Below are 23,819 nucleotides of genomic sequence, written 5' to 3' on the forward strand. Positions count from 1 at the left end.
TCTTCTTCCAGTCGTATCTCTTTACCCTCTCTCTCTCTTCTTCAGTCGTATCTCTTTACCCTCTCTCTCTCTTCTTCCAGTCGTATCTCTTTACCCTCTCTCTCTCTCTCTCTCAGTCGTATCTCTTTACCCTCTCTCTCTCTTCTCCAGTCGTATCTCTTTACCCTCTCTCTCTCTTCTCCAGTCGTATCTCTTTACCCTCTCTCTCTCTTCTCAGTCGTATCTCTTTACCCTCTCTCTCTCTTCTCCAGTCGTATCTCTTTACCTCTCTCTCTCTTCTCCAGTCGTATCTCTTTACCCTCTCTCTCTCTTCTCCAGTCGTATCTCTTTACCCTCTCTCTCTCTTCTCCAGTCGTATCTCTTTACCCTCTCTCTCTCTCTTCTTCAGTCGTATCTCTTTACCCTCTCTCTCTCTTCTTCAGTCGTATCTCTTTACCCTCTCTCTCTCTCTTCTCCAGTCGTATCTCTTTACCCTCTCTCTCTCTCTCTCTCTCTCAGTCGTATCTCTTTACCCTCTCTCTCTCTTCTCCAGTCGTATCTCTTTACCTCTCTCTCTCTTCTCCAGTCGTATCTCTTTACCCTCTCTCTCTCTTCTCCAGTCGTATCTCTTTACCCTCCTCTCTCTCTTCTTCAGTCGTATCTCTTTACCCTCTCTCTCTCTTCTCCAGTCGTATCTCTTTACCCTCTCTCTCTCTCTTCTCCAGTCGTATCTCTTTACTCTCTCTCTCTCTTCTCCAGTCGTATCTCTTTACCCTCTCTCTCTCTTCTCCAGTCGTATCTCTTTACCCTCTCTCTCTCTTCTCCAGTCGTATCTCTTTACCCTCTCTCTCTCTTCTTCAGTCGTATCTCTTTACCCTCTCTCTCTCTTCTCCAGTCGTATCTCTTTACCCTCTCTCTCTCTTCTCCAGTCGTATCTCTTTACCTCTCTCTCTCTTCTCCAGTCGTATCTCTTTACCCTCTCTCTCTCTTCTCCAGTCGTATCTCTTTACCTCTCTCTCTCTTCTCCAGTCGTATCTCTTTACCTCTCTCTCTCTTCTCCAGTCGTATCTCTTTACCCTCTCTCTCTCTTCTCCAGTCGTATCTCTTTACCCTCTCTCTCTCTTCTCCAGTCGTATCTCTTTACCTCTCTCTCTCTCTTCTCAGTCGTATCTCTTTACCCTCTCTCTCTCTTCTCCAGTCGTATCTCTTTACCCTCCTCTCTCTTCTCCAGTCGTATCTCTTTACCCTCTCTCTCTCTTCTCCAGTCGTATCTCTTTACCCTCTCTCTCTCTTCTCCAGTCGTATCTCTTTACCCTCTCTCTCTCTTCTCCAGTCGTATCTCTTTACCCTCTCTCTCTCTCTCTCTCTCTCCAGTCGTATCTCTTTACCTCTCTCTCTCTTCTCCAGTCGTATCTCTTTACCCTCTCCTCTCTTCTCCAGTCGTATCTCTTTACCCTCCTCTCTCTCTTCTTCAGTCGTATCTCTTTACCTCTCTCTCTCTTCTCCAGTCGTATCTCTTTACCCTCTCTCTCTCTCTTCTTCAGTCGTATCTCTTTACCCTCTCTCTCTCTTCTCCAGTCGTATCTCTTTACCCTCTCTCTCTCTTCTCCAGTCGTATCTCTTTACCCTCTCTCTCTCTTCTCCAGTCGTATCTCTTTACCCTCTCTCTCTCTTCTTCAGTCGTATCTCTTTACCCTCTCTCTCTCTTCTCCAGTCGTATCTCTTTACCCTCTCTCTCTCTCTTCTCCAGTCGTATCTCTTTACCCTCTCTCTCTCTCTTCTCCAGTCGTATCTCTTTACCCTCTCTCTCTCTTCTCAGTCGTATCTCTTTACCCTCTCTCTCTCTCTCTCCAGTCGTATCTCTTTACCCTCTCTCTCTCTCTCTCTCTCTCTCTCTTCTCAGTCGTATCTCTTTACCCTCTCTCTCTCTCTTCTCAGTCGTATCTCTTTACCCTCCCTCTCTTCTCCAGTCGTATCTCTTTACCTCTCTCTCTCTTCGCCAGTCGTATCTCTTTACCCTCTCTCTCTCTCTCTCTCTTCAGTCGTATCTCTTTACCCTCTCTCTCTCTCTTCTCCAGTCGTATCTCTTTACCTCTCTCTCTCTTCGCCAGTCGTATCTCTTTACCTTCTCTCTCTCTTCTCCAGTCGTATCTCTTTACCCTCTCTCTCTCTTCTCCAGTCGTATCTCTTTACCCTCTCTCTCTCTTCTCCAGTCGTATCTCTTTACCCTCTCTCTCTCTTCTCCAGTCGTATCTCTTTACCCTCTCTCTCTCTTCTCCAGTCGTATCTCTTTACCCTCTCTCTCTCTTCTCCAGTCGTATCTCTTTACCCTCTCTCTCTCTTCTCCAGTCGTATCTCTTTACCTCTCTCTCTCTTCTCCAGTCGTATCTCTTTACCTCTCTCTCTCTTCTCCAGTCGTATCTCTTTACCCTCTCTCTCTCTTCTCCAGTCGTATCTCTTTACCCTCTCTCTCTCTTCTCCAGTCGTATCTCTTTACCCTCTCTCTCTTCTCCAGTCGTATCTCTTTACCCTCTCTCTCTCTTCTCCAGTCGTATCTCTTTACCCTCTCTCTCTCTTCTCCAGTCGTATCTCTTTACCCTCTCTCTCTCTCTTCTTCAGTCGTATCTCTTTACCCTCTCTCTCTCTCTTCTTCAGTCGTATCTCTTTACCCTCTCTCTCTCTCTTCTCCAGTCGTATCTCTTTACCCTCTCTCTCTCTCTTCTCCAGTCGTATCTCTTTACCCTCCTCTCTCTCTTCTCCAGTCGTATCTCTTTACCTCTCTCTCTCTTCGCCAGTCGTATCTCTTTACCCTCCCTCTCTTCTCCAGTCGTATCTCTTTACCCTCTCTCTCTCTTCTTCAGTCGTATCTCTTTACCCTCTCTCTCTTCTTCAGTCGTATCTCTTTACCCTCTCTCTCTCTCTCTCTTCTCCAGTCGTATCTCTTTACCCTCTCTCTCTCTCTCTCTCTCTCCAGTCGTATCTCTTTACCCTCTCTCTCTCTCTCTTCTCCAGTCGTATCTCTTTACCCTCTCTCTCTCTCTCTCTCTCTCTCTCTTCTTCAGTCGTATCTCTTTACCCTCTCTCTCTCTTCTCCAGTCGTATCTCTTTACCCTCTCTCTCTTCTCCAGTCGTATCTCTTTACCCTCTCTCTCTCTTCTCCAGTCGTATCTCTTTACCCTCTCTCTCTCTCTCCAGTCGTATCTCTTTACCCTCTCTCTCTCTTCTTCAGTCGTATCTCTTTACCCTCTCTCTCTCTCTTCTCCAGTCGTATCTCTTTACCCTCTCTCTCTCTCTCTCTCTCCAGTCGTATCTCTTTACCCTCCTCTCTCTTCTCCAGTCGTATCTCTTTACTCTCTCTCTCTTCTCCAGTCGTATCTCTTTACCCTCCCTCTCTTCTCCAGTCGTATCTCTTTACCCTCCCTCTCTCTCTTCTTCAGTCGTATCTCTTTACCTTCTCTCTCTCTTCTCCAGTCGTATCTCTTTACCTCTCTCTCTCTCTTCTTCAGTCGTATCTCTTTACTCTCTCTCTCTCTTCTCCAGTCGTATCTCTTTACCCTCTCTCTCTCTTCTCCAGTCGTATCTCTTTACCCTCCCTCTCTTCTCCAGTCGTATCTCTTTACCCTCCCTCTCTCTCTTCTTCAGTCGTATCTCTTTACCTTCTCTCTCTCTTCTTCAGTCGTATCTCTTTACCCTCCCTCTCTTCTCCAGTCGTATCTCTTTACCCTCTCTCTCTTCTCCAGTCGTATCTCTTTACCCTCCCTCTCTTCGCCAGTCGTATCTCTTTACTCTCTCTCTCTTCTCCAGTCGTATCTCTTTACCTCTCTCTCTCTTCTCCAGTCGTATCTCTTTACCTTCTCTCTCTCTTCTCCAGTCGTATCTCTTTACCCTCTCTCTCTCTCTTCTCCAGTCGTATCTCTTTACCCTCTCTCTCTCTCTTCTTCAGTCGTATCTCTTTACCCTCTCTCTCTTCTCCAGTCGTATCTCTTTACCCTCTCTCTCTTCGCCAGTCGTATCTCTTTACCTTCTCTCTCTCTTCTCCAGTCGTATCTCTTTACCCTCTCTCTCTCTTCTCCAGTCGTATCTCTTTACCCTCTCTCTCTCTTCTCCAGTCGTATCTCTTTACCCTCTCTCTCTCTCTCTCTCTCCAGTCGTATCTCTTTACCCTCCCTCTCTTCTCCAGTCGTATCTCTTTACTCTCTCTCTCTTCGCCAGTCGTATCTCTTTACCCTCCCTCTCTTCTCCAGTCGTATCTCTTTACCCTCTCTCTCTCTTCTTCAGTCGTATCTCTTTACCCTCTCTCTCTCTTCTCCAGTCGTATCTCTTTACCCTCTCTCTCTCTCTTCTCAGTCGTATCTCTTTACCTCTCTCTCTCTTCTCCAGTCGTATCTCTTTACCCTCTCTCTCTCTTCTCCAGTCGTATCTCTTTACCCTCCTCTCTCTTCTCCAGTCGTATCTCTTTACCCTCTCTCTCTCTCTTCTTCAGTCGTATCTCTTTACCCTCTCTCTCTCTTCTCCAGTCGTATCTCTTTACCCTCTCTCTCTCTCTTCTCCAGTCGTATCTCTTTACCTCTCTCTCTCTTCTCAGTCGTATCTCTTTACTCTCTCTCTCTTCTCAGTCGTATCTCTTTACCCTCCCTCTCTTCTCCAGTCGTATCTCTTTACCCTCTCTCTCTCTCTCAGTCGTATCTCTTTACCCTCTCTCTCTCTCTCTCTTCTCCAGTCGTATCTCTTTACCCTCTCTCTCTCTCTCTCTCTCTCTCTCTCTTCTTCAGTCGTATCTCTTTACCCTCTCTCTCTCTCTCTCTCTCTTCAGTCGTATCTCTTTACCCTCTCTCTCTCTCTCTCTCTCTCTCTTCTTCAGTCGTATCTCTTTACCCTCTCTCTCTCTCTTCTCTAGTCGTATCTCTTTACCCTCCCTCTCTTCCCAGTCGTATCTCTTTACTCTCTCTCTCTTCGCCAGTCGTATCTCTTTACCCCTCTCTCTCTCTCTCTCTTCTTCAGTCGTATCTCTTTACCCTCTCTCTCTCTCTTCTCCAGTCGTATCTCTTTACCCTCTCTCTCTTCTCCAGTCGTATCTCTTTACCTCTCTCTCTCTTCTCCAGTCGTATCTCTTTACCCTCTCTCTCTCTTCTCCAGTCGTATCTCTTTACCCTCTCTCTCTCTTCTCCAGTCGTATCTCTTTACCCTCTCTCTCTCTTCTCCAGTCGTATCTCTTTACCCTCTCTCTCTCTTCTCCAGTCGTATCTCTTTACCCTCTCTCTCTCTTCTCCAGTCGTATCTCTTTACCCTCTCTCTCTCTTCTCCAGTCGTATCTCTTTACCCTCTCTCTCTCTTCTCCAGTCGTATCTCTTTACCCTCTCTCTCTCTTCTCCAGTCGTATCTCTTTACCCTCTCTCTCTCTTCTCCAGTCGTATCTCTTTACCCTCTCTCTCTCTTCTCCAGTCGTATCTCTTTACCCTCTCTCTCTCTTCTCCAGTCGTATCTCTTTACCCTCTCTCTCTCTTCTCCAGTCGTATCTCTTTACCCTCTCTCTCTCTTCTCCAGTCGTATCTCTTTACCTCTCTCTCTCTTCTCCAGTCGTATCTCTTTACCCTCTCTCTCTCTTCTCCAGTCGTATCTCTTTACCCTCTCTCTCTCTTCTCCAGTCGTATCTCTTTACCCTCTCTCTCTCTTCTCCAGTCGTATCTCTTTACCCTCTCTCTCTTCGCCAGTCGTATCTCTTTACCCTCTCTCTCTCTTCTCCAGTCGTATCTCTTTACCCTCTCTCTCTCTTCTCCAGTCGTATCTCTTTACCCTCTCTCTCTCTCTTCTTCAGTCGTATCTCTTTACCCTCTCTCTCTCTCTTCTTCAGTCGTATCTCTTTACCCTCTCTCTCTCTCTCTTCTCCAGTCGTATCTCTTTACCCTCTCTCTCTCTCTTCTCCAGTCGTATCTCTTTACCCTCCTCTCTCTTCTCCAGTCGTATCTCTTTACCTCTCTCTCTCTTCGCCAGTCGTATCTCTTTACCCTCCCTCTCTTCTCCAGTCGTATCTCTTTACCCTCTCTCTCTCTTCTTCAGTCGTATCTCTTTACCCTCTCTCTCTTCTTCAGTCGTATCTCTTTACCCTCTCTCTCTCTCTCTCTCTTCTCCAGTCGTATCTCTTTACCCTCTCTCTCTCTCTCTCTCTTCTCCAGTCGTATCTCTTTACCCTCTCTCTCTCTCTCTCTTCTCCAGTCGTATCTCTTTACCCTCTCTCTCTCTCTCTCTCTCTCTCTCTCTTCTTCAGTCGTATCTCTTTACCCTCTCTCTCTCTTCTCCAGTCGTATCTCTTTACCCTCTCTCTCTTCTCCAGTCGTATCTCTTTACCCTCTCTCTCTCTTCTCCAGTCGTATCTCTTTACCCTCTCTCTCTCTCTTCTTCAGTCGTATCTCTTTACCCTCTCTCTCTCTTCTTCAGTCGTATCTCTTTACCCTCTCTCTCTCTCTCTTCTCCAGTCGTATCTCTTTACCCTCTCTCTCTCTCTCTCTCTCTCTCCAGTCGTATCTCTTTACCCTCCCTCTCTTCTCCAGTCGTATCTCTTTACTCTCTCTCTCTTCGCCAGTCGTATCTCTTTACCCTCCCTCTCTTCTCCAGTCGTATCTCTTTACCCTCCCTCTCTCTCTTCTTCAGTCGTATCTCTTTACCTTCTCTCTCTCTTCTCCAGTCGTATCTCTTTACCGTCTCTCTCTCTCTTCTTCAGTCGTATCTCTTTACTCTCTCTCTCTCTTCTCCAGTCGTATCTCTTTACCCTCCTCTCTCTTCTCCAGTCGTATCTCTTTACCCTCCCTCTCTCTCTTCTTCAGTCGTATCTCTTTACCTTCTCTCTCTCTTCTTCAGTCGTATCTCTTTACCCTCCCTCTCTTCTCCAGTCGTATCTCTTTACCCTCTCTCTCTTCTCAAGTCGTATCTCTTTACCCTCCCTCTCTTCGCCAGTCGTATCTCTTTACTCTCTCTCTCTTCACCAGTCGTATCTCTTTACCTCTCTCTCTCTTCTCCAGTCGTATCTCTTTACCTTCTCTCTCTCTTCTCCAGTCGTATCTCTTTACCCTCTCTCTCTCTCTCGTCTCCAGTCGTATCTCTTTACCCTCTCTCTCTCTCTTCTTCAGTCGTATCTCTTTACCCTCTCTCTCTTCTCCAGTCGTATCTCTTTACCCTCTCTCTCTTCGCCAGTCGTATCTCTTTACCTTCTCTCTCTCTTCTCCAGTCGTATCTCTTTACCCTCTCTCTCTCTTCTCCAGTCGTATCTCTTTACCCTCTCTCTCTCTTCTCCAGTCGTATCTCTTTACCCTCTCTCTCTCTCTCTCTCTCTCTCCAGTCGTATCTCTTTACCCTCCCTCTCTTCTCCAGTCGTATCTCTTTACTCTCTCTCTCTTCGCCAGTCGTATCTCTTTACCCTCCCTCTCTTCTCCAGTCGTATCTCTTTACCCTCCCTCTCTCTCTTCTTCAGTCGTATCTCTTTACCTTCTCTCTCTCTTCTCCAGTCGTATCTCTTTACCCTCTCTCTCTCTCTTCTTCAGTCGTATCTCTTTACTCTCTCTCTCTCTTCTCCAGTCGTATCTCTTTACCCTCCCTCTCTCTTCTCCAGTCGTATCTCTTTACCCTCCTCTCTCTTCTCCAGTCGTATCTCTTTACCCTCTCTCTCTCTCTTCTTCAGTCGTATCTCTTTACCCTCTTTCTCTCTTCTCCAGTCGTATCTCTTTACCCTCTCTCTCTCTCTTCTCCAGTCGTATCTCTTTACCTTCTCTCTCTCTTCTTCAGTCGTATCTCTTTACTCTCTCTCTCTCTTCTTCAGTCGTATCTCTTTACCCTCCCTCTCTTCTCCAGTCGTATCTCTTTACCCTCTCTCTCTCTTCTTCAGTCGTATCTCTTTACCCTCTCTCTCTCTCTCTCTCTTCTCCAGTCGTATCTCTTTACCCTCTCTCTCTCTCTCTCTCTTCTCCAGTCGTATCTCTTTACCCTCTCTCTCTCTCTCTCTCTTCTCCAGTCGTATCTCTTTACCCTCTCTCTCTCTCTCTTCTTCAGTCGTATCTCTTTACCCTCTCTCTCTCTCTCTCTCTCTTCTTCAGTCGTATCTCTTTACCCCTCTCTCTCTCTCTCTCTCTCTCTCTCTTCTTCAGTCGTATCTCTTTACCCTCTCTCTCTCTCTCTCTCTAGTCATATCTCTTTACCCTCCCTCTCTTCCCCAGTCGTATCTCTTTACTCTCTCTCTCTTCGCCAGTCGTATCTCTTTACCCCCCTCTCTCTCTCTCTCTTCTTCAGTCGTATCTCTTTACCCTCTCTCTCTCTCTTCTCCAGTCGTATCTCTTTACTCTCTCTCTCTTCGCCAGTCGTATCTCTTTACCTTCTCTCTCTCTTCTCCAGTCGTATCTCTTTACCCTCTCTCTCTCTTCTCCAGTCGTATCTCTTTACCCTCTCTCTCTCTTCTCCAGTCGTATCTCTTTACCCTCTCTCTCTCTTCTCCAGTCGTATCTCTTTACCCTCTCTCTCTCTTCTCCAGTCGTATCTCTTTACCCTCTCTCTCTCTTCTCCAGTCGTATCTCTTTACTCTCTCTCTCTCTTCGCCAGTCGTATCTCTTTACCTTCTCTCTCTCTTCTCCAGTCGTATCTCTTTACCCTCTCTCTCTCTTCTCCAGTCGTATCTCTTTACCCTCTCTCTCTCTTCTCCAGTCGTATCTCTTTACCCTCTCTCTCTCTTCTCCAGTCGTATCTCTTTACCCTCTCTCTCTCTTCTCCAGTCGTATCTCTTTACCCTCTCTCTCTCTTCTCCAGTCGTATCTCTTTACCCTCTCTCTCTCTCTTCTTCAGTCGTATCTCTTTACCCTCTCTCTCTCTCTTCTTCAGTCGTATCTCTTTACCCTCTCTCTCTCTCTCTTCTCCAGTCGTATCTCTTTACCCTCTCTCTCTCTCTCTCTCTCTTCTCCAGTCGTATCTCTTTACCCTCCCTCTCTTCTCCAGTCGTATCTCTTTACCTCTCTCTCTTCGCCAGTCGTATCTCTTTACCCTCCCTCTCTTCTCCAGTCGTATCTCTTTACCCTCTCTCTCTCTTCTTCAGTCGTATCTCTTTACCCTCTCTCTCTCTTCTTCAGTCGTATCTCTTTACCCTCTCTCTCTCTCTCTCTTCTCCAGTCGTATCTCTTTACCCTCTCTCTCTCTCTCTCTCTTCTCCAGTCGTATCTCTTTACCCTCTCTCTCTCTCTCTCTCTCTCTCTCTTCTCAGTCGTATCTCTTTACCCTCTCTCTCTCTCTCTCTCTCTCTCTCTCTTCAGTCGTATCTCTTTACCCTCTCTCTCTCTCTCTCTCTCTCTCTTCAGTCGTATCTCTTTACCCTCTCTCTCTCTCTTCTCTAGTCATATCTCTTTACCCTCCCTCTCTTCTCCAGTCGTATCTCTTTACTCTCTCTCTCTTCGCCAGTCGTATCTCTTTACCCTCTCTCTCTCTCTCTCTTCTTCAGTCGTATCTCTTTACCCTCTCTCTCTCTCTTCTCCAGTCGTATCTCTTTACCTCTCTCTCTCTTCGCCAGTCGTATCTCTTTACCTTCTCTCTCTCTTCTCCAGTCGTATCTCTTTACCCTCTCTCTCTCTTCTCCAGTCGTATCTCTTTACCCTCTCTCTCTCTTCTCCAGTCGTATCTCTTTACCCTCTCTCTCTCTTCTCCAGTCGTATCTCTTTACCCTCTCTCTCTCTTCTCCAGTCGTATCTCTTTACCCTCTCTCTCTCTTCTCCAGTCGTATCTCTTTACCTCTCTCTCTCTTCTCCAGTCGTATCTCTTTACCTTCTCTCTCTCTTCTCCAGTCGTATCTCTTTACCCTCTCTCTCTCTTCTTCAGTCGTATCTCTTTACCCTCTCTCTCTCTTCTCCAGTCGTATCTCTTTACCCTCTCTCTCTTCGCCAGTCGTATCTCTTTACCCTCTCTCTCTCTTCTCCAGTCGTATCTCTTTACCCTCTCTCTCTCTTCTCCAGTCGTATCTCTTTACCCTCTCTCTCTCTCTTCTTCAGTCGTATCTCTTTACCCTCTCTCTCTCTCTTCTCCAGTCGTATCTCTTTACCCTCTCTCTCTTCGCCAGTCGTATCTCTTTACCTTCTCTCTCTCTTCTCCAGTCGTATCTCTTTACCCTCTCTCTCTCTTCTCCAGTCGTATCTCTTTACCCTCCCTCTCTTCTCCAGTCGTATCTCTTTACTCTCTCTCTCTTCGCCAGTCGTATCTCTTTACCCTCCCTCTCTTCTCCAGTCGTATCTCTTTACCCTCCCTCTCTCTCTTCTTCAGTCGTATCTCTTTACCTTCTCTCTCTCTTCTCCAGTCGTATCTCTTTACCCTCTCTCTCTCTCTTCTTCAGTCGTATCTCTTTACTCTCTCTCTCTCTTCTCCAGTCGTATCTCTTTACCCTCCCTCTCTCTTCTCCAGTCGTATCTCTTTACCCTCCCTCTCTTCTCCAGTCGTATCTCTTTACCCTCTCTCTCTCTCTTCTTCAGTCGTATCTCTTTACCCTCTTTCTCTCTTCTCCAGTCGTATCTCTTTACCCTCTCTCTCTCTCTTCTCCAGTCGTATCTCTTTACCTTCTCTCTCTCTTCTTCAGTCGTATCTCTTTACTCTCTCTCTCTCTTCTTCAGTCGTATCTCTTTACCCTCCCTCTCTTCTCCAGTCGTATCTCTTTACCCTCCCTCTCTTCTCCAGTCGTATCTCTTTACCCTCTCTCTCTCTTCTTCAGTCGTATCTCTTTACCCTCTCTCTCTCTTCTTCAGTCGTATCTCTTTACCCTCTCTCTCTCTTCTTCAGTCGTATCTCTTTACCCTCTCTCTCTCTCTCTCTTCTCCAGTCGTATCTCTTTACCCTCTCTCTCTCTCTCTCTCTTCTCCAGTCGTATCTCTTTACCCTCTCTCTCTCTCTCTCTCTCTCTCTCTCTTCTCCAGTCGTATCTCTTTACCCTCTCTCTCTCTCTCTCTCTCTCTCTCTCTCTTCTTCAGTCGTATCTCTTTACCCTCTCTCTCTCTCTCTCTCTCTCTCTCTCTCTCTTCTTCAGTCGTATCTCTTTACCCTCTCTCTCTCTCTTCTCTAGTCATATCTCTTTACCCTCCCTCTCTTCCCCAGTCGTATCTCTTTACTCTCTCTCTCTTCGCCAGTCGTATCTCTTTACCCTCTCTCTCTCTCTCTCTCTTCTTCAGTCGTATCTCTTTACCCTCTCTCTCTCTCTTCTCCAGTCGTATCTCTTTACCTCTCTCTCTCTTCGCCAGTCGTATCTCTTTACCTTCTCTCTCTCTTCTCCAGTCGTATCTCTTTACCCTCTCTCTCTCTTCTCCAGTCGTATCTCTTTACCCTCTCTCTCTCTTCTCCAGTCGTATCTCTTTACCCTCTCTCTCTCTTCTCCAGTCGTATCTCTTTACCCTCTCTCTCTCTTCTCCAGTCGTATCTCTTTACCCTCTCTCTCTCTTCTCCAGTCGTATCTCTTTACCCTCTCTCTCTCTTCTCCAGTCGTATCTCTTTACTCTCTCTCTCTCTTCTCCAGTCGTATCTCTTTACCCTCTCTCTCTTCTCCAGTCGTATCTCTTTACCCTCTCTCTCTCTTCTCCAGTCGTATCTCTTTACCCTCTCTCTCTCTTCTCCAGTCGTATCTCTTTACCCTCTCTCTCTTCGCCAGTCGTATCTCTTTACCCTCTCTCTCTCTTCTCCAGTCGTATCTCTTTACCCTCTCTCTCTCTTCTCCAGTCGTATCTCTTTACCCTCTCTCTCTCTCTTCTTCAGTCGTATCTCTTTACCCTCTCTCTCTCTCTTCTTCAGTCGTATCTCTTTACCCTCTCTCTCTCTCTCTTCTCCAGTCGTATCTCTTTACCCTCTCTCTCTCTCTCTCCTCTCTTCTCCAGTCGTATCTCTTTACCCTCCCTCTCTTCTCCAGTCGTATCTCTTTACTCTCTCTCTCTTCGCCAGTCGTATCTCTTTACCCTCCCTCTCTTCTCCAGTCGTATCTCTTTACCCTCTCTCTCTCTTCTTCAGTCGTATCTCTTTACCCTCTCTCTCTTCTTCAGTCGTATCTCTTTACCCTCTCTCTCTCTCTCTTCTCCAGTCGTATCTCTTTACCCTCTCTCTCTCTCTCTCTCTTCTCCAGTCGTATCTCTTTACCCTCTCTCTCTCTCTCTCTTCTCCAGTCGTATCTCTTTACCCTCTCTCTCTCTCTCTCTCTCTCTCTCTTCTTCAGTCGTATCTCTTTACCCTCTCTCTCTCTTCTCCAGTCGTATCTCTTTACCCTCTCTCTCTTCGCCAGTCGTATCTCTTTACCCTCTCTCTCTCTTCTCCAGTCGTATCTCTTTACCCTCTCTCTCTCTTCTCCAGTCGTATCTCTTTACCCTCTCTCTCTCTTCTTCAGTCGTATCTCTTTACCCTCTCTCTCTCTCTTCTTCAGTCGTATCTCTTTACCCTCTCTCTCTCTCTTCTTCAGTCGTATCTCTTTACCCTCTCTCTCTCTCTCTCTCCAGTCGTATCTCTTTACCCTCTCTCTCTCTCTCTCTCTCTCAGTCGTATCTCTTTACCCTCCCTCTCTTCTCCAGTCGTATCTCTTTACCCTCCCTCTCTTCTCCAGTCGTATCTCTTTACCCTCCTCTCTCTCTTCTTCAGTCGTATCTCTTTACCTTCTCTCTCTCTTCTCCAGTCGTATCTCTTTACCCTCTCTCTCTCTCTTCTCCAGTCGTATCTCTTTACTCTCTCTCTCTCTTCTCCAGTCGTATCTCTTTACCCTCTCTCTCTCTTCTCCAGTCGTATCTCTTTACCCTCCCTCTCTTCTCCAGTCGTATCTCTTTACCCTCCCTCTCTCTCTTCTTCAGTCGTATCTCTTTACCTTCTCTCTCTCTTCTTCAGTCGTATCTCTTTACCCTCCCTCTCTTCTCCAGTCGTATCTCTTTACCCTCTCTCTCTTCTCAAGTCGTATCTCTTTACCCTCCCTCTCTTCGCCAGTCGTATCTCTTTACTCTCTCTCTCTTCACCAGTCGTATCTCTTTACTCTCTCTCTCTCTTCTCCAGTCGTATCTCTTTACCTTCTCTCTCTCTTCTCCAGTCGTATCTCTTTACCCTCTCTCTCTCTCTTCTCCAGTCGTATCTCTTTACCCTCTCTCTCTCTCTTCTCCAGTCGTATCTCTTTACCCTCTCTCTCTTCTCCAGTCGTATCTCTTTACCCTCTCTCTCTTCGCCAGTCGTATCTCTTTACCTTCTCTCTCTCTTCTCCAGTCGTATCTCTTTACCCTCTCTCTCTCTTCTCCAGTCGTATCTCTTTACCCTCTCTCTCTCTTCTCCAGTCGTATCTCTTTACCCTCTCTCTCTCTTCTCCAGTCGTATCTCTTTACCCTCTCTCTCTTCTCCAGTCGTATCTCTTTACCCTCCCTCTCTTCTCCAGTCGTATCTCTTTACCCTCTCTCTCTCTTCTCCAGTCGTATCTCTTTACCCTCTCTCTCTCTTCTTCAGTCGTATCTCTTTACCCTCTCTCTCTCTCTTCTCCAGTCGTATCTCTTTACCCTCTCTCTCTCTCTCTCTCTTCTCCAGTCGTATCTCTTTACCCTCTCTCTCTCTCTCTCTTCTCCAGTCGTATCTCTTTACCCTCTCTCTCTCTCTCTCTCTCTCTCTCTCTTCTTCAGTCGTATCTCTTTACCCTCTCTCTCTCTCTCTCTCTCTCTCTTCTTCAGTCGTATCTCTTTACCCTCTCTCTCATCTCTCTCTCTCTCTTCTTCAGTCGTATCTCTTTACCCTCTCTCTCTCTCTTCTCTAGTCGTATCTCTTTACCCTCCCTCTCTTCCCCAGTCGTATCTCTTTACTCTCTCTCTCTTCGCCAGTCGTATCTCTTTACCCTCTCTCTCTCTCTCTCTCTTCTTCAGTCGTATCTCTTTACCCTCTCTCTCTCTCTTCTCCAGTCGTATCTCTTTACCTTCTCTCTCTCTTCTCCAGTCGTATCTCTTTACCCTCTCTCTCTCTCTTCTTCAGTCGTATCTCTTTACTCTCTCTCTCTCTTCTCCAGTCGTATCTCTTTACCCTCCCTCTCTCTTCTCCAGTCGTATCTCTTTACCCTCCCTCTCTCTTCTCCAGTCGTATCTCTTTACCCTCTCTCTCTCTCTTCTTCAGTCGTATCTCTTTACCCTCTCTCTCTCTTCTCCAGTCGTATCTCTTTACCCTCTCTCTCTCTCTTCTCCAGTCGTATCTCTTTACCTTCTCTCTCTCTTCTCCAGTCGTATCTCTTTACCCTCTCTCTCTCTCTCTCTTCTCCAGTCGTATCTCTTTACCCTCCCTCTCTTCGCCAGTCGTATCTCTTTACTCTCTCTCTCTTTTTCAGTCGTATCTCTTTACCCTCTCTCTCTTCTCCAGTCGTATCTCTTTACCCTCTCTCTCTCTCTCCTCTCTTCTCCAGTCGTATCTCTTTACCCTCTCTCTCTCTCTTCTTCAGTCGTATCTCTTTACCCTCTTTCTCTCTTCTCCAGTCGTATCTCTTTACCCTCTCCTCTCTTCTCCAGTCGTATCTCTTTACCCTCTCTCTCTCTTCTTCAGTCGTATCTCTTTACCCTCTCTCTCTCTTCTCCAGTCGTATCTCTTTACCCTCTCTCTCTCTCTCTTCTCCAGTCGTATCTCTTTACCCTCTCTCTCTCTCTCTCTCTCTCTTCTCCAGTCGTATCTCTTTACCCTCTCTCTCTCTCTCTCTCTCTCTTCTCCAGTCGTATCTCTTTACCCTCTCTCTCTCTCTCTCTCTCTCAGTCGTATCTCTTTACCCTCTCTCTCTCTCTCTTCTTCAGTCGTATCTCTTTACCCCTCTCTCTCTCTCTCTCTCTCTCTTCTCAGTCGTATCTCTTTACCCTCTCTCTCTCTCTTCTCTAGTCATATCTCTTTACCCTCCCTCTCTTCGCCAGTCGTATCTCTTTACTCTCTCTCTCTTCGCCAGTCGTATCTCTTTACCCTCTCTCTCTCTCTCTCTTCTTCAGTCGTATCTCTTTACCCTCTCTCTCTCTCTTCTCCAGTCGTATCTCTTTACTCTCTCTCTCTTCGCCAGTCGTATCTCTTTACCTTCTCTCTCTCTTCTCCAGTCGTATCTCTTTACCCTCTCTCTCTCTTCTCCAGTCGTATCTCTTTACCTTCTCTCTCTCTTCTCCAGTCGTATCTCTTTACCCTCTCTCTCTCTCTTCTCCAGTCGTATCTCTTTACCTTCTCTCTCTCTTCTCCAGTCGTATCTCTTTACCCTCTCTCTCTCTCTTCTCCAGTCGTATCTCTTTACCCTCCCTCTCTTCGCCAGTCGTATCTCTTTACCCTCCCTCTCTTCGCCAGTCGTATCTCTTTACTCTCTCTCTCTTCTTCAGTCGTATCTCTTTACCCTCTCTCTCTTCTCCAGTCGTATCTCTTTACCCTCTCTCTCTCTCTCTCTTTCCAGTCGTATCTCTTTACCCTCTCTCTCTCTTCTCCAGTCGTATCTCTTTACCCTCTCTCTCTCTCTTCTCCAGTCGTATCTCTTTACCTTCTCTCTCTCTTCTTCAGTCGTATCTCTTTACCCTCTCTCTCTCTTCTCCAGTCGTATCTCTTTACCCTCTCTCTCTCTTCTCCAGTCGTATCTCTTTACCCTCTCTCTCTCTCTTCTTCAGTCGTATCTCTTTACCCTCTCTCTCTCTTCTTCAGTCGTATCTCTTTACCCTCTCTCTCTCTCTCTTCTCCAGTCGTATCTCTTTACCCTCTCTCTCTCTCTCTTCTCCAGTCGTATCTCTTTACCCTCTCTCTCTCTCTTCTTCAGTCGTATCTCTTTACCCTCTCTCTCTTCTCCAGTCGTATCTCTTTACCCTCTCTCTCTTCGCCAGTCGTATCTCTTTACCTTCTCTCTCTCTTCTCCAGTCGTATCTCTTTACCCTCTCTCTCTCTTCTCCAGTCGTATCTCTTTACCCTCTCTCTCTCTTCTCCAGTCGTATCTCTTTACCCTCTCTCTCTCTCTCTCTCTTCTCCAGTCGTATCTCTTTACCCTCCCTCTCTTCTCCAGTCGTATCTCTTTACTCTCTCTCTCTTCGCCAGTCGTATCTCTTTACCCTCCCTCTCTTCTCCAGTCGTATCTCTTTACCCTCCCTCTCTTCTCCAGTCGTATCTCTTTACCCTCCCTCTCTTCTCCAGTCGTATCTCTTTACCCTCTCTCTCTCTCTTCTTCAGTCGTATCTCTTTACCCTCTCTCTCTCTTCTTCAGTCGTATCTCTTTACCCTCTCTCTCTCTCTCTTCTCCAGTCGTATCTCTTTACCCTCTCTCTCTCTCTCTCTCTTCTCCAGTCGTATCTCTTTACCTCTCTCTCTCTCTTCTCTCAGTCTTATCTCTTTACCCTCTCTCTCTCTCTCTCTCTCTCTCTTCAGTCGTATCTCTTTACCCTCTCTCTCTCTCTCTCTCTCTTCTTCAGTCGTATCTCTTTACCCTCTCTCTCTCTCTCTCTCTTCTTCAGTCGTATCTCTTTACCCTCTCTCTCTCTTCTCTAGTCATATCTCTTTACCCTCCCTCTCTTCGCCAGTCGTATCTCTTTACTCTCTCTCTCTTCGCCAGTCGTATCTCTTTACCCTCTCTCTCTCTCTCTCTCTCTCTCTCAGTCGTATCTCTTTTCTCTCTCTCTCTCTCTCTTCTTCAGTCGTATCTCTTTACCCTCTCTCTCTCTCTTCTCCAGTCGTATCTCTTTACTCTCTCTCTCTTCGCCAGTCGTATCTCTTTACCTTCTCTCTCTCTTCTCCAGTCGTATCTCTTTACCCTCTCTCTCTTCTCCTGTCGTATCTCTTTACCCTCTCTCTCTCTCTCTCTTTCCAGTCGTATCTCTTTACCCTCTCTCTCTCTCTTCTTCAGTCGTATCTCTTTACCCTCTTCTCTCTTCTCCAGTCGTATCTCTTTACCCTCTCTCTCTCTCTTCTCCAGTCGTATCTCTTTACCTTCTCTCTCTCTTCTTCAGTCGTATCTCTTTACTCTCTCTCTCTCTTCTTCAGTCGTATCTCTTTACCCTCCCTCTCTTCTCCAGTCGTATCTCTTTACCCTCCCTCTCTTCTCCAGTCGTATCTCTTTACCCTCTCTCTCTCTCTTCTTCAGTCGTATCTCTTTACCCTCTCTCTCTCTTCTTCAGTCGTATCTCTTTACCCTCTCTCTCTCTCTCTTCTCCAGTCGTATCTCTTTACCCTCTCTCTCTCTCTCTCTTCTCCAGTCGTATCTCTTTACCCTCTCTCTCTCTCTCTCTTCTCCAGTCGTATCTCTTTACCCTCTCTCTCTCTCTCTCTCTCTCTCTCTTCTTCAGTCGTATCTCTTTACCCTCTCTCTCTCTCTCTCTCTCTCTCTCTCTCTCTCTCTCTCTCTTCTCAGTCGTATCTCTTTACCCTCTCTTCTCTCTCTCTCTCTCTCTCTCTCTCTTCTTCAGTCGTATCTCTTTACCCTCTCTCTCTCTCTTCTCTAGTCATATCTCTTTACCCTCCCTCTCTTCGCCAGTCGTATCTCTTTACTCTCTCTCTCTTCGCCAGTCGTATCTCTTTACCCTCTCTCTCTCTCTCTCTCTCTTCAGTCGTATCTCTTTACCCGCTCTCTCTCTCTTCTCCAGTCGTATCTCTTTACTCTCTCTCTCTTCGCCAGTCGTATCTCTTTACCTTCTCTCTCTCTTCTCCAGTCGTATCTCTTTACCCTCTCTCTCTCTTCTCCAGTCGTATCTCTTTACCCTCTCTCTCTCTTCTCCAGTCGTATCTCTTTACCCTCTCTCTCTCTTCTCCAGTCGTATCTCTTTACCCTCTCTCTCTCTTCTCCAGTCGTATCTCTTTACCCTCTCTCTCTCTTCTCCAGTCGTATCTCTTTACTCTCTCTCTCTTCGCCAGTCGTATCTCTTTACCTTCTCTCTCTCTTCTCCAGTCGTATCTCTTTACCCTCTCTCTCTCTTCTCCAGTCGTATCTCTTTACCCTCTCTCTCTCTTCTCCAGTCGTATCTCTTTACCCTCTCTCTCTTCTCCAGTCGTATCTCTTTACCCTCTCTCTCTTCTTCAGTCGTATCTCTTTACCTCTCTCTCTCTTCTCCAGTCGTATCTCTTTACCCTCTCTCTCTCTTCTCCAGTCGTATCTCTTTACCCTCTCTCTCTCTCTTCTTCAGTCGTATCTCTTTACCCTCTCTCTCTCTCTTCTTCAGTCGTATCTCTTTACCCTCTCTCTCTCTCTTCTCCAGTCGTATCTCTTTACCCCTCTCTCTCTCTCTTCTCCAGTCGTATCTCTTTACCCTCTCTCTCTCTCTTCTTCAGTCGTATCTCTTTACCCTCTCTCTCTCTCTCTCAGTCGTATCTCTTTACCCTCTCTCTCTTCGCCAGTCGTATCTCTTTACCTTCTCTCTCTCTTCTCCAGTCGTATCTCTTTACCCTCTCTCTCTCTTCTCCAGTCGTATCTCTTTACCCTCTCTCTCTCTTCTCCAGTCGTATCTCTTTACCCTCTCTCTCTCTCTCTCTCTTCTCCAGTCGTATCTCTTTACTCTCTCTCTCTTCGCCAGTCGTATCTCTTTACCCTCCCTCTCTTCTCCAGTCGTATCTCTTTACCCTCCCTCTCTCTCTTCTTCAGTCGTATCTCTTTACCTTCTCTCTCTCTTCTCCAGTCGTATCTCTTTACCCTCTCTCTCTCTCTTCTTCAGTCGTATCTCTTTACTCTCTCTCTCTCTTCTCCAGTCGTATCTCTTTACCCTCCCTCTCTCTTCTCCAGTCGTATCTCTTTACCCTCCCTCTCTTCTCCAGTCGTATCTCTTTACCCTCCCTCTCTCTCTTCTTCAGTCGTATCTCTTTACCTTCTCTCTCTCTTCTTCAGTCGTATCTCTTTACCCTCCCTCTCTTCTCCAGTCGTATCTCTTTACCCTCTCTCTCTTCTCCAGTCGTATCTCTTTACCCTCCCTCTCTTCGCCAGTCGTATCTCTTTACCTCTCTCTCTCTTCACCAGTCGTATCTCTTTACTCTCTCTCTCCTTCTCCAGTCGTATCTCTTTACCTTCTCTCTCTCTTCTCCAGTCGTATCTCTTTACCCTCTCTCTCTCTCTTCTCCAGTCGTATCTCTTTACCCTCTCTCTCTCTTCTCCAGTCGTATCTCTTTACCTTCTCTCTCTCTTCTCCAGTCGTATCTCTTTACCCTCTCTCTCTCTCTTCTCCAGTCGTATCTCTTTACCCTCCCTCTCTTCGCCAGTTGTATCTCTTTACTCTCTCTCTCTCTCTTCTTCAGTCGTATCTCTTTACCCTCTCTCTCTTCTCTAGTCGTATCTCTTTACCCTCTCTCTCTTCGCCAGTTGTATCTCTTTACCTTCTCTCTCTCTTCTCCAGTCATATCTCTTTACCCTCTCTCTCTCTTCTCCAGTCGTATCTCTTTACCCTCTCTCTCTCTTCTCCAGTCGTATCTCTTTACCCTCTCTCTCTCTCTCTCTCTTCTCCAGTCGTATCTCTTTACCCTCCCTCTCTTCTCCAGTCGTATCTCTTTACTCTCTCTCTCTTCGCCAGTCGTATCTCTTTACCCTCCCTCTCTTCTCCAGTCGTATCTCTTTACCCTCCCTCTCTCTCTTCTTCAGTCGTATCTCTTTACCTTCTCTCTCTCTTCTCCAGTCGTATCTCTTTACCCTCTCTCTCTCTCTTCTTCAGTCGTATCTCTTTACTCTCTCTCTCTCTTCTCCAGTCGTATCTCTTTACCCTCCCTCTCTCTTCTCCAGTCGTATCTCTTTACCCTCCCTCTCTTCTCCAGTCGTATCTCTTTACCCTCCCTCTCTCTCTTCTTCAGTCGTATCTCTTTACCTTCTCTCTCTCTTCTTCAGTCGTATCTCTTTACCCTCCCTCTCTTCTCCAGTCGTATCTCTTTACCCTCTCTCTCTTCTCCAGTCGTATCTCTTTACCCTCCCTCTCTTCGCCAGTCGTATCTCTTTACTCTCTCTCTCTTCGCCAGTCGTATCTCTTTACTCTCTCTCTCACTTCTCCAGTCGTATCTCTTTACCTTCTCTCTCACTTCTCCAGTCGTATCTCTTTACCTTCTCTCTCTCTTCTCCAGTCGTATCTCTTTACCCTCTCTCTCTCTCTTCTCCAGTCGTATCTCTTTACCTTCTCTCTCTCTTCTCCAGTCGTATCTCTTTACCCTCTCTCTCTCTCTTCTCCAGTCGTATCTCTTTACCCTCCCTCTCTTCGCCAGTTGTATCTCTTTACTCTCTCTCTCTTCTTCAGTCTTATCTCTTTACCCTCTCTCTCTTCTCCAGTCGTATCTCTTTACCCTCTCTCTCTCTCTCTCTTCTCCAGTCGTATCTCTTTACCTTCTCTCTCTCTTCTTCAGTCGTATCTCTTTACCCTCCCTCTCTTCTCCAGTCGTATCTCTTTACCCTCCCTCTCTTCTCCAGTCGTATCTCTTTACCCTCTCTCTCTCTCTTCTTCAGTCGTATCTCTTTACCCTCTCTCTCTCTTCTTCAGTCGTATCTCTTTACCCTCTCTCTCTCTCTCTTCTCCAGTCGTATCTCTTTACCCTCTCTCTCTCTCTCTCTCTTCTCCAGTCGTATCTCTTTACCCTCTCTCTCTCTCTCTCTTCTCTAGTCTTATCTCTTTACCCTCTCTCTCTCTCTCTCTCTCTCTCTCTCTTCTTCAGTCGTATCTCTTTACCCTCTCTCTCTCTCTCTCTCTCTCTTCTTCAGTCGTATCTCTTTACCCTCTCTCTCTCTCTCTCTCTCTCTCTTCTTCAGTCGTATCTCTTTACCCTCTCTCTCTCTCTTCTCTAGTCATATCTCTTTACCCTCCCTCTCTTCGCCAGTCGTATCTCTTTACTCTCTCTCTCTTCGCCAGTCGTATCTCTTTACCCTCTCTCTCTCTCTCTCTCTTCTTCAGTCGTATCTCTTTACCCTCTCTCTCTCTCTTCTCCAGTCGTATCTCTTTACCCTCTCTCTCTCTTCTCCAGTCGTATCTCTTTACCCTCTCTCTCTCTTCTCCAGTCGTATCTCTTTACTCTCTCTCTCTTCGCCAGTCGTATCTCTTTACCTTCTCTCTCTCTTCTCCAGTCGTATCTCTTTACCCTCTCTCTCTCTTCTCCAGTCGTATCTCTTTACCCTCTCTCTCTCTTCTCCAGTCGTATCTCTTTACCCTCTCTCTCTCTTCTCCAGTCGTATCTCTTTACCCTCTCTCTCTTCTCCAGTCGTATCTCTTTACCCTCTCTCTCTCTTCTCCAGTCGTATCTCTTTACCCTCTCTCTCTCTTCTCCAGTCGTATCTCTTTACCCTCTCTCTCTCTCTTCTTCAGTCGTATCTCTTTACCCTCTCTCTCTCTCTTCTTCAGTCGTATCTCTTTACCCTCTCTCTCTCTCTTCTCCAGTCGTATCTCTTTACCCTCTCTCTCTTCTCCAGTCGTATCTCTTTACCCTCTCTCTCTCTCTCCTTCAGTCGTATCTCTTGACCCTCTCTCTCTTCGCCAATCGTATCTCTTTACCTTCTCTCTGTCTTCTCCAGTCATATCTCTTTACCCTCTCTCTCTCTTCTCCAGTCGTATCTCTTTACCCTCTCTCTCTCTTCTCCAGTCGTATCTCTTTACCCTCTCTCTCTCTCTCTCTCTCTTCTCCAGTCGTATCTCTTTACTCTCTCTCTCTTCGCCAGTCGTATCTCTTTACCCTCCCTCTCTTCTCCAGTCGTATCTCTTTACCCTCCCTCTCTCTCTTCTTCAGTCGTATCTCTTTACCTTCTCTCTCTCTTCTCCAGTCGTATCTCTTTACCCTCTCTCTCTCTCTTCTTCAGTCGTATCTCTTTACTCTCTCTCTCTCTTCTCCAGTCGTATCTCTTTACCCTCCCTCTCTCTTCTCCAGTCGTATCTCTTTACCCTCCCTCTCTTCTCCAGTCGTATCTCTTTACCCTCCCTCTCTCTCTTCTTCAGTCGTATCTCTTTACCTTCTCTCTCTCTTCTCCAGTCGTATCTCTTTACCCTCTCTCTCTCTCTTCTTCAGTCGTATCTCTTTACTCTCTCTCTCTCTTCTCCAGTCGTATCTCTTTACCCTCCCTCTCTCTTCTCCAGTCGTATCTCTTTACCCTCCCTCTCTTCTCCAGTCGTATCTCTTTACCCTCCCTCTCTCTCTTCTTCAGTCGTATCTCTTTACCTTCTCTCTCTCTTCTTCAGTCGTATCTCTTTACCCTCCCTCTCTTCTCCAGTCGTATCTCTTTACCCTCTCTCTCTTCTCCAGTCGTATCTCTTTACCCTCCCTCTCTTCGCCAGTCGTATCTCTTTACTCTCTCTCTCTTCACCAGTCGTATCTCTTTACTCTCTCTCTCACTTCTCCAGTCGTATCTCTTTACCTTCTCTCTCACTTCTCCAGTCGTATCTCTTTACCTTCTCTCTCTCTTCTCCAGTCGTATCTCTTTACCCTCTCTCTCTCTCTTCTCCAGTCGTATCTCTTTACCTTCTCTCTCTCTTCTCCAGTCGTATCTCTTTACCCTCTCTCTCTCTCTTCTCCAGTCGTATCTCTTTACCCTCCCTCTCTTCGCCAGTTGTATCTCTTTACTCTCTCTCTCTCTCTTCTTCAGTCGTATCTCTTTACCCTCTCTCTCTTCTCTAGTCGTATCTCTTTACCCTCTCTCTCTTCGCCAGTTGTATCTCTTTACCTTCTCTCTCTCTTCTCCAGTCATATCTCTTTACCCTCTCTCTCTCTTCTCCAGTCGTATCTCTTTACCCTCTCTCTCTCTTCTCCAGTCGTATCTCTTTACCCTCTCTCTCTCTCTCTCTCTTCTCCAGTCGTATCTCTTTACCCTCCCTCTCTTCTCCAGTCGTATCTCTTTACTCTCTCTCTCTTCGCCAGTCGTATCTCTTTACCCTCCCTCTCTTCTCCAGTCGTATCTCTTTACCCTCCCTCTCTCTCTTCTTCAGTCGTATCTCTTTACCTTCTCTCTCTCTTCTCCAGTCGTATCTCTTTACCCTCTCTCTCTCTCTTCTTCAGTCGTATCTCTTTACTCTCTCTCTCTCTTCTCCAGTCGTATCTCTTTACCCTCCCTCTCTCTTCTCCAGTCGTATCTCTTTACCCTCCCTCTCTTCTCCAGTCGTATCTCTTTACCCTCCCTCTCTCTCTTCTTCAGTCGTATCTCTTTACCTTCTCTCTCTCTTCTTCAGTCGTATCTCTTTACCCTCCCTCTCTTCTCCAGTCGTATCTCTTTACCCTCTCTCTCTTCTCCAGTCGTATCTCTTTACCCTCCCTCTCTTCGCCAGTCGTATCTCTTTACTCTCTCTCTCTTCTCCAGTCGTATCTCTTTACTCTCTCTCTCACTTCTCCAGTCGTATCTCTTTACCTTCTCTCTCACTTCTCCAGTCGTATCTCTTTACCTTCTCTCTCTCTTCTCCAGTCGTATCTCTTTACCCTCTCTCTCTCTCTTCTCCAGTCGTATCTCTTTACCTTCTCTCTCTCTTCTCCAGTCGTATCTCTTTACCCTCTCTCTCTCTCTTCTCCAGTCGTATCTCTTTACCCTCTCTCTCTTCTCCAGTCGTATCTCTTTACCCTCTCTCTCTCTCTCTCTCTCCAGTCGTATCTCTTTACCTTCTCTCTCTCTTCTTCAGTCGTATCTCTTTACCCTCCCTCTCTTCTCCAGTCGTATCTCTTTACCCTCCCTCTCTTCTCCAGTCGTATCTCTTTACCCTCTCTCTCTCTCTTCTTCAGTCGTATCTCTTTACCCTCTCTCTCTCTTCTTCAGTCGTATCTCTTTACCCTCTCTCTCTCTCTCTTCTCCAGTCGTATCTCTTTACCCTCTCTCTCTCTCTCTCTCTTCTCCAGTCGTATCTCTTTACCCTCTCTCTCTCTCTCTCTTCTCTAGTCTTATCTCTTTACCCTCTCTCTCTCTCTCTCTCTCTCTCTCTCTCTTCTTCAGTCGT

General features: G+C 46.6%; 1 protein-coding gene across 8 annotated transcripts in view; it reads left to right on the plus strand.

The window, feature by feature from the left end:
- The window catches only part of LOC106570344 (triple functional domain protein), a 158,419-nt gene that overhangs the window by 19,701 nt on the left and 114,899 nt on the right, over positions 1-23,819 (plus strand). The gene's annotated exons all lie outside the window — the stretch shown is intronic.

The sequence above is a fragment of the Salmo salar genome, chromosome 14 (assembly GCF_965601325.2).
Source record: "Salmo salar chromosome 14, fSalSal1, whole genome shotgun sequence".
Classification (NCBI taxonomy): Eukaryota; Metazoa; Chordata; class Actinopteri; order Salmoniformes; family Salmonidae; genus Salmo; species Salmo salar.